Below are 8,312 nucleotides of genomic sequence, written 5' to 3' on the forward strand. Positions count from 1 at the left end.
TCCAGAATCTACAAAGAACTTAAACAAATTTACAAGAAAAAAACAACCCCATCAAAAAGTGGGCAAAGAATATGAACAGACACTTCTCAAAAGAAGACATTTATGTAGCCAACAGACACATGAAAAAATGCCCATCATCACTGGTCATCAGAGAAATGCAAATCAAAACCACAATGAGATACCATCTCACACCAGTTAGAATGGTGATCATTAAAAAGTCAGGAAACAACAGATGCTAGAGAGGATGTGGAGAAAGAACACTTTTACACTGTTGGTGGGAGTGTAAACTAGTTCAACCATTGTAGAAGATAGTGTGGCAATTCCTCAAGGATCTAGAACTTGAAATACCATTTGACCCAGCAATCCCATTACTGGGAATATACCCAAAGGATTATAAATCATGCTACTATAAAGACACATGCACACGTTTGTCTATTGCAGCACTATTCACAATAGCAAAAACTTGGAACCAACCCAAATGTCCATCAATAATAGGGTGGATTAAGAAAATGTGGCAAATATACACCATGGAATATTATGCAGACATAAAAAAGCATGATGAGTTTATGTCGTTTGTAGGGACATGGATGAAGCTGGAAACCATTATTCTCAGCAAACTATCACAAGGACAAAAAACCAAACACCGCATGTTCTTACTCATATGTGGGAATTGAACAATGAGAACACTTGGACACAGGGCGGTGAACATCACACATGGGGGCTTGTTGTGGGGTGGGAGGCAGGGGAAGGGATAGCATTAGGAGAAATACCTAATGTAAATGATGAGTTAATGGGTGCAGCAAACCAACATGACAGATGTATACCTATGTAACAAACCTGCACGTTGTGCCCATGTACCCTAGAAATTAAAGTACGATTAAAAAAAACAAATTCTTTTCAACAAGGTAATCAATAAATTAATTGAGACATGCAATGCACTGTTTAAGTTTGTTTTATTTTTTTACATGAAAACATGTTGAATCTCTCACCTTCTATTTCAACCATAGCATCACCCTGCTGATTTTTCTAAATTTAAAAACAATGTTGACTTTTTATATTTAAAAATGGAGTTGTAGTTTTTTTCTTCAATATAAATGTGGCACATGCTTATTAAGTGTTATGGGGGAAGCTGACATAAATAAAATCATCATCATTTTATGTGAAAAATAAAATGAGTTGGAATATTTACTCAACAAAGTGTCCTTGACAGTGATTAGCTATGTATTCAATGTGTTTATTGAATGAAAAAAAGGTAAAATATCAATATTAGTTGCATTGATGATGATTATAGAACTATGATGCTCAATTTTTAGATAAAAAATAAAAATCTAAACAGTGGATTGAATAGAGGAATATATATATATATATAGGATAGTAAATCAAAATTTAATTAGTATATCTGCTTAAGGTATAATAATAGTAATAATAATGTTATGAATTACATGTGCAGCAAATATTTCATTTAATGTTCACTGCAACCCTATGAGGTAGGTGATATTACTAGCTGCATTTTGCAAATGAGGAAACTGAGTCAGAAATGGCTAAGAAATATGTCAATGCTACATAGCTAGTCACCAGTAGAGCAGATAGGTTATGTAAACATTGCGACAAAAACATACGGTTTAAAATGATGATATCTGCTGATAGAAAATACAGGCAGAGAAAATAAACACTTGGATAGAAAACAACAGGCCTAAAAATTGTAACCCCTTTTTTGGCTGCTAAAATATTTTTTAAGAATGGTGATCATACAGGGTTCTCAATCCTAATTATATTTCTTTAATGCTTTGTGAGTTTTATGCTGTTAAATTAATGCTATATTTTATTCAGTAAACAAAACTGATATTAAGCAAGCCTTTGTAAGATCAATGTTCCTTGTAGGAAATTTAGGAATTTGCTGAAAATCTTAAGGAAGAAAATTAAAAATTTGTAACCTCATAAGTGTCCCTTGTAAATTGCACCAATTTTTCTTTCTAGCTCCTCATATATACTTGAATATTTTTGGAAGTTGAAAACTACTAATTTCTCATCATTATAAATATATATTTTTGAATTATCCTAGTTGATAATGAAAAGTTTTCTTTTATCTCTACCCTGAGTATTGTAAAGCATTAGGATTCTGGTACCTGGAAGTAGGCTGAGGACAGATAGAGACTTGTAAGTTACTGGCATGTAGTTGACATTTGAAATCCTAACAATAGATGGATGTTTCCCAGGGATAATATGCAGAGAGATAAAAGAAGAAGGCCAAAAAGAGATGCTGAGGAAATAACAACACCTAACAAGCTAGTGGAAGGGGAGACGTCTTCCATGACCACCAAGACAAAGGGCCTGGAAACAGGAGAAAAATGTAGACATGGTTTCTAAATAAGGGAGAAGTAAGTACAGATGCTCCTTGACTTATGATGGGGCTACATCCTGATTAACTCAACATAACTTGAAAATATTGTAAGTTGAAGATGCATTTAATACACCTAAACTTCTGAACATCATCACTTAGCCTAGCCTACGTTAAACGTGCTCAGATTTACATCAACCTACAGTTGGGCAAAATCATCTAATACAATGCCTATTTTATGCTTAAGTGTTGACTATTTCATGTAATTTACTGAATACTGTACTGAAAGTGAAAAACAGAATGGTGGTATGGTAATCACCAAAGTACAGTTTCTGCTGAATACGTATCACTTTCTTACCATAATAAAGTCAAAAAATCTTAAATTGTACCATCCTATGTCAGAGACTGTCTGTAATGAATGACAAAGACTCAAAAGTATCAAATGCTACAGAGAAATCAATTAATATAGAGACCATAAAGTAATATTGATTGGACTCAGAAAGTAGGCATTTATCATTAATCTTGTCAAGGAAATTTTTGCTAGAGTTGGAGAGACACAGGGATGGGTGTGAAGTTAAAAACTGTGACTGAATATGAGACGAGAAAGTTAAGAAGGCCAATGGACCTGACTTGAAATAGAGAGGCGGACTTAGAAACGGCTGGGAGTTATTTGTGATAGATGACACTGCCATTGGTAAATCAATCAATATTTTTAACCAGACTATTATAAACTCCAGGCAATTCAGCATACATAATCATCATCCTATTCAAACTAACAAAAGACCAAAGACATAAATAGAAACAATTGTTACATAAATAATTTGTATTTTCTATCTACTACATATTTAAATTTCAACTAATACAACATTCTGAATATTTTCTGATTAGGAAATTTTAGTCAGTTATCACTGGGCTGATTGTCTAATGATACATGATATTTCATTTAGAAAAAAATAGTTAGCAACACACACATTTATTTCTTTATCTTTAATAGAATCTACTTTGAATGGAGGAAAACATTCTTTATCTGGTTAGAATTGCTCTATAATTTTGTGCTCTAGTTTTTGGCAATAATGAAGAAAAGCTTTGTGAAAGCCTATGATTATTGGAGTTTTATGAGGACAAATCATGGCTGATAATTTGAGGCTATCAGGTCCTTTTCATCTTGATAATTATCAGGTATTTAATATTTTGTGAACATTTCCAAATTAATCATTAATTAGTCCATTTTTGCAAGTCAGGTCAATCCTAGTATATATTTTGTTTAAAAAAAAAAAAAACATGCAGACTGGCACGGTGGCTCACGCCTGTAATCACAGCACTTTGGGAGGCCAAGGCAGGTGGATCACATGAGGCCAGGAGTTTGAGACTAGCCTGGCCAAAATGATGAAACCCCGTCACTACTAAAAATACAAGAATTAGCCGTGTGTGGTGGCACACGCCTGTAATCCCAGCTACTCGGGAGGTTGAGGCAGGAGAATCGCTTGAACCCAGGAGATGGAGGTTGCAGTGAGTTCAGATCGCACCACTGCACTCCAGTCTGGGCAGCAGAGCGAGACTTTTGCCTCAAAAAAAAAACAAAAAACAAAAACAAAAACACAAAAAACCGTGTCACGGCAAATGACAAGCCTTTCGTAGAACTCCTTAGAGTAGATGTTTGGGGGATATTCAATACTAAAGAATAAATCAGTACTGAATGCTGTGAAAGTTTAATAAACTTCTCCCTAATGTTGTTTAGGACACTTCTGAAAAGTTTGTGGAATATTTCTAAATTAGCTTGAAAGATTGTGAGTCAAAGATTAGAATCTTTAAAAGACTGTGAACTTCACATTGGAAACATTTTTTTTTAAGCAGCAATAATAAACACCATTGGGCTGGTGCTATATAAACAAACTTTACAGAGTTGAGGAGGGAGAATATTTTGGTTATTATAAACACAATGCCAAGGCAATGAATACAGTGCAAAGTGCAGAAGAGGGACTGAAAAGACTTTAGAATTACTAGAGTACTGTTAATGGAGAGTTGGAATGCATGCAGTATGGTAGAATGACTCTTAGTGTGGAAAATTTTTAACTTTCATCACTGTTAAAGAAAACCAAAAAACTCAAAAACAACCTAAGTGATTTTAAAATCTGCATTTATTTTCTTTCTTTTCTTATTCCTCTACTTAAGGTTAACACCCAAGTCCTTAGGTGCCAAGATCAATAAATCCCTTTCCAGGTTGGGCACGGTGGATCACGTCTGTAATCCCAGCACTTTGGGATGCCAAGGCAGGCTGATCACCTGAGGTCAGGAGTTCGAGACCAGCCTGGCCAACATGATGAAACCCCATCTCTACCAAAAATTCAAAAAATTAGCCAGACGTGGTGGTGGGTGCCTGTAATCCCAGCTACTTGGCAGGCTGAGGCAGGAAAATCGACTGAACCCAGGAGATGGAGGTTGCAGTGAGCCGAGACCTCCCACTGCACTCCAGCCTGGGCAACAGAGTGAAACTCCATTTCAAAAATAAAATAATAAAATAAAATAAAATAAAAAGTAAAGTAAAGTAAAATAAATAAATCCCCTTCCAGGTTCTCATATTAATTACTCTGCTTTTCAATACTTTCTTTACTATTGGAGCACAAATTGTTTTTTCTTGTGTACTTGATTGTACCCCTAAACAATTGAAAAAAGATGTACTTCTTCTGGGATTATTAGTTGTACCTAGGGGATAGTTTTCAGGTTTTATTTGATTGGTGCAAAAATAATTATGGTTTTTGCTGTAATTATTTTCTGCAAGTAATGGCAAGAACCACAATTACTTTTGCAGCAAGCTAATATTAATCTGCCATATTACTGTAACCAGAAGACAGTGAGTGTTTTCAAGTATGATAAGTATAATTTTATAATCATTTAAGTACCGTGCTCAATTCTATTTTTAATACTAGGTTATTTCAATTGTGTAGTTTTGAAAATTTAGAATATTTTCAATCTTTAGCTATTATGAAAAAGGCCATAATGAACATCTTCAGATACTGCAAACTACTGAGAATATTTCCTGTATGGAAACTGAGACTACCTAGTAACCAACCTGAAAGTATGGTTTTCTTCTCATGGAAATAGATGCAATTAGCAGGTGTTACCATTGTTCTTAGAGGAAGTATGCCAGGATCTGTGTATCATTTTCAAATAATAGTTTACATAATTGCAATGAGAGAGTAGAACTCATTGCAATTATGAATCATCTTTGCTTGACTTACTGATGTATGTGTACTCATCTATTTCGCTTATACGAAATAGGAAAATTTTTGTTTCTTATTGTCTTAAATAAGTTATTTTTTCAAATTTTCAAGTTGTGATCAGAAGTCATAAATTTTATTTATTCACAAAGTAAAAAAATAAAGAAAAAATATAGATTCCCACTTTCATACCTCCAGGAATTGACACATGGCTATTCATACAGGGACTAAGCATCAGGCCTTGACAGCCATCCTTACTGATTGCCACCATTATGATCACGAGGTAGCTTAATCTTCAGTAGGGGTCCACAGCTATAGCTGTGGGCCAATCCCAACCTACTTTTTGTTTTTGTAGGACTCCTGAGTGAAGAATAATTCTTAAATTTTTGAGGATTGAATGAAATCCAAAGAACAATAATATTTCATGAAATAAGAAAATGAGACTATTATTCTAAGTGAAGTAACTCAGAAATGGAAAACCAAACATCGTATGTTCTCATTCATAATTGGGAGCTAAGCTATGAGGATGTGAAGGCATAAGAATGATATAATGGACTTTGGGTACTTGGGTGAAAGGGTGGGAGGGAGGTGAGGAATAAAAGACTACACATTGGGCAGTGTACACTGCTTGGGTGATGGGTGCACCAAAGTCTCAGAAATCATCATTAAAGATCTTTATTCATGTAACCAAACACCACCTATTTCACAGAAACCTAATGAAATAAAAGATTAATTTAAAAATTAATTAATAAAAGCCAATAAAATAAAAAGAAAATCATATGATATTCAAATTTCAGAGTCCATAAATAAAGTGTTATTGGAACACAGCCACACTTATTTATTTTCATATTGCCTATGGCTGCTTTTTCACTACACTGCCTACCTTGAATAGCTGCCACAGGGACCTTCTGGCCTGCAAAGCTGAAGAGGTTTACTATTTACTAAAAAGTTAGACCATTTACTAAAAAGTGTGCTGACCACTGTTCTGCTTGAACTATGGGTCCTGTTAATGTTCATGTCCTTGAAGTCTCCGACTATGAGGAAGTTGTAGGAATAGAAAGATTAATACCTTGCATGATTACTATCAGGATGTGAAGTGTAAGTGAAACCCTTTATTTAACTGACCTCAGTTTCTCCCTAGAGTCATGTGGGTTTTAATCTGTTGTGATCATAAAAATTAAAATGCAGGATAGCACTGAAGATAAACCAGAAAAATGGCATGTATAAAAACATATCCTTGAGCTAATTTGAGTTTCCTTAACCTCATTTTATGCACACATGTAAGGTATTAAAACATATTGTGCCATTCTTATTTGTACAAATAGGGTCAATTTTCTTTTTTTTTTTAGATTATTTTTCTTTCATTTTTTAATTGTGGTAAAATACACATAACATAAAGTTAACATTTTAACCATTTTAAGCTGTACAGTTCAGGGCATCCCTAATGTTGTGCTACCATCACCACCATCCATCACCAAAACTCTTTTCAACTTATAAAACCCATCAAACAATAACTCCCCATCCTTTCCTCCCTCCAGTCCCTGGCAACCACCATTCTACTTCTGTCTCTATGATTTTGGCTACTCCAACTACCTCATGTAGTGGAATCATATAATATTTGTCTTTTTGTGACTTCCTTATTTCACTTAGCATAATGTCCTCAAGGCTCATTCATATTGTAGCATGTATCAGAATTTTGTTCCTTTTTAAGGCTGAATAATATTTCATTGTATGTATATACTACATTTTGGTTATCAGTTTATCTGTTGATGGACACTTAGGTTGCCTCTGCATTTTAGCTATTAATACTGATATGAACATAACTGTATACTTACTTACATTTTAAAAGCCTTAGTTTCCTAATTAATATCAGGAAGATAATAATGGCATCTATTCCAGAGGTCAGAAAACTTTCTGTAAAGGACCAGAGGATAAATATATTAGGCTTTTCAGGCCATATGGTCTGTGTTGCAACTACTAAATTCTGCTGTTGTAGTTTGAAAGCAGATATAGATAATATGTAAATAATTGAGCAGGACTGTGTTCCAATTATACTTCATTTATAGACACTGAAACTTCAATTTCATATAATTTTTATGTGTCATGAAATCTTATTCTTTTTAATTTTTTTTCCCAACCATTTAAAAGTATAAAACCCATTATTAGCTCATGGGCTGTACAAAGGCAGGTGCAGGCAGCAGGCTGGATTTGGTCAACAAGCTGTAATTTGCCAACTCCTTATTTCTTTCATTGGGTGTGAATTCAGTATTATGTGTTATGTAAAATGTTTAATGCCTGGCACTGGCATTTAAGAAATTATCACAATTATTTAGTAAAATTTTTTATTATTTTTATGGTCCTTAAAACTTGTGGGTGTTTTTTGAAAATTAAAGTGTATAATATTTTGATTTTAGTATAAACTGAAAAACTGGCCACCAACTATTTGCATCTGATTCCATCAAGAGGTTGTCCACTTTTCTCAACCTTTGAATCTGGGCTATCCTGCTGACTTCTTTTTTTTTTTTGATTTTTTTAAATTTTATTATTATTACACTTTAAGTTTTAGGGTACATGTGAACAATGTGCAGGTTTGTTACATATGTATACATGTGCCATGTTGGTGTGCTGCACCCATTAACTCGTCATTTAGCATTCGGTATATCTCCTAATGCTATCCCTCCCCCCTCCCCCCACCCCACAACAGTCCCCAGAGTGTGATGTTCCCCTTCCTGTGTCCATGTGTTCTCATTGTTCAA

This window comes from Hylobates moloch, unplaced genomic scaffold (genome assembly GCF_009828535.3).
Source record: "Hylobates moloch isolate HMO894 unplaced genomic scaffold, HMol_V3 SCAFFOLD_9, whole genome shotgun sequence".
NCBI classification, from domain to species: Eukaryota; Metazoa; Chordata; class Mammalia; order Primates; family Hylobatidae; genus Hylobates; species Hylobates moloch.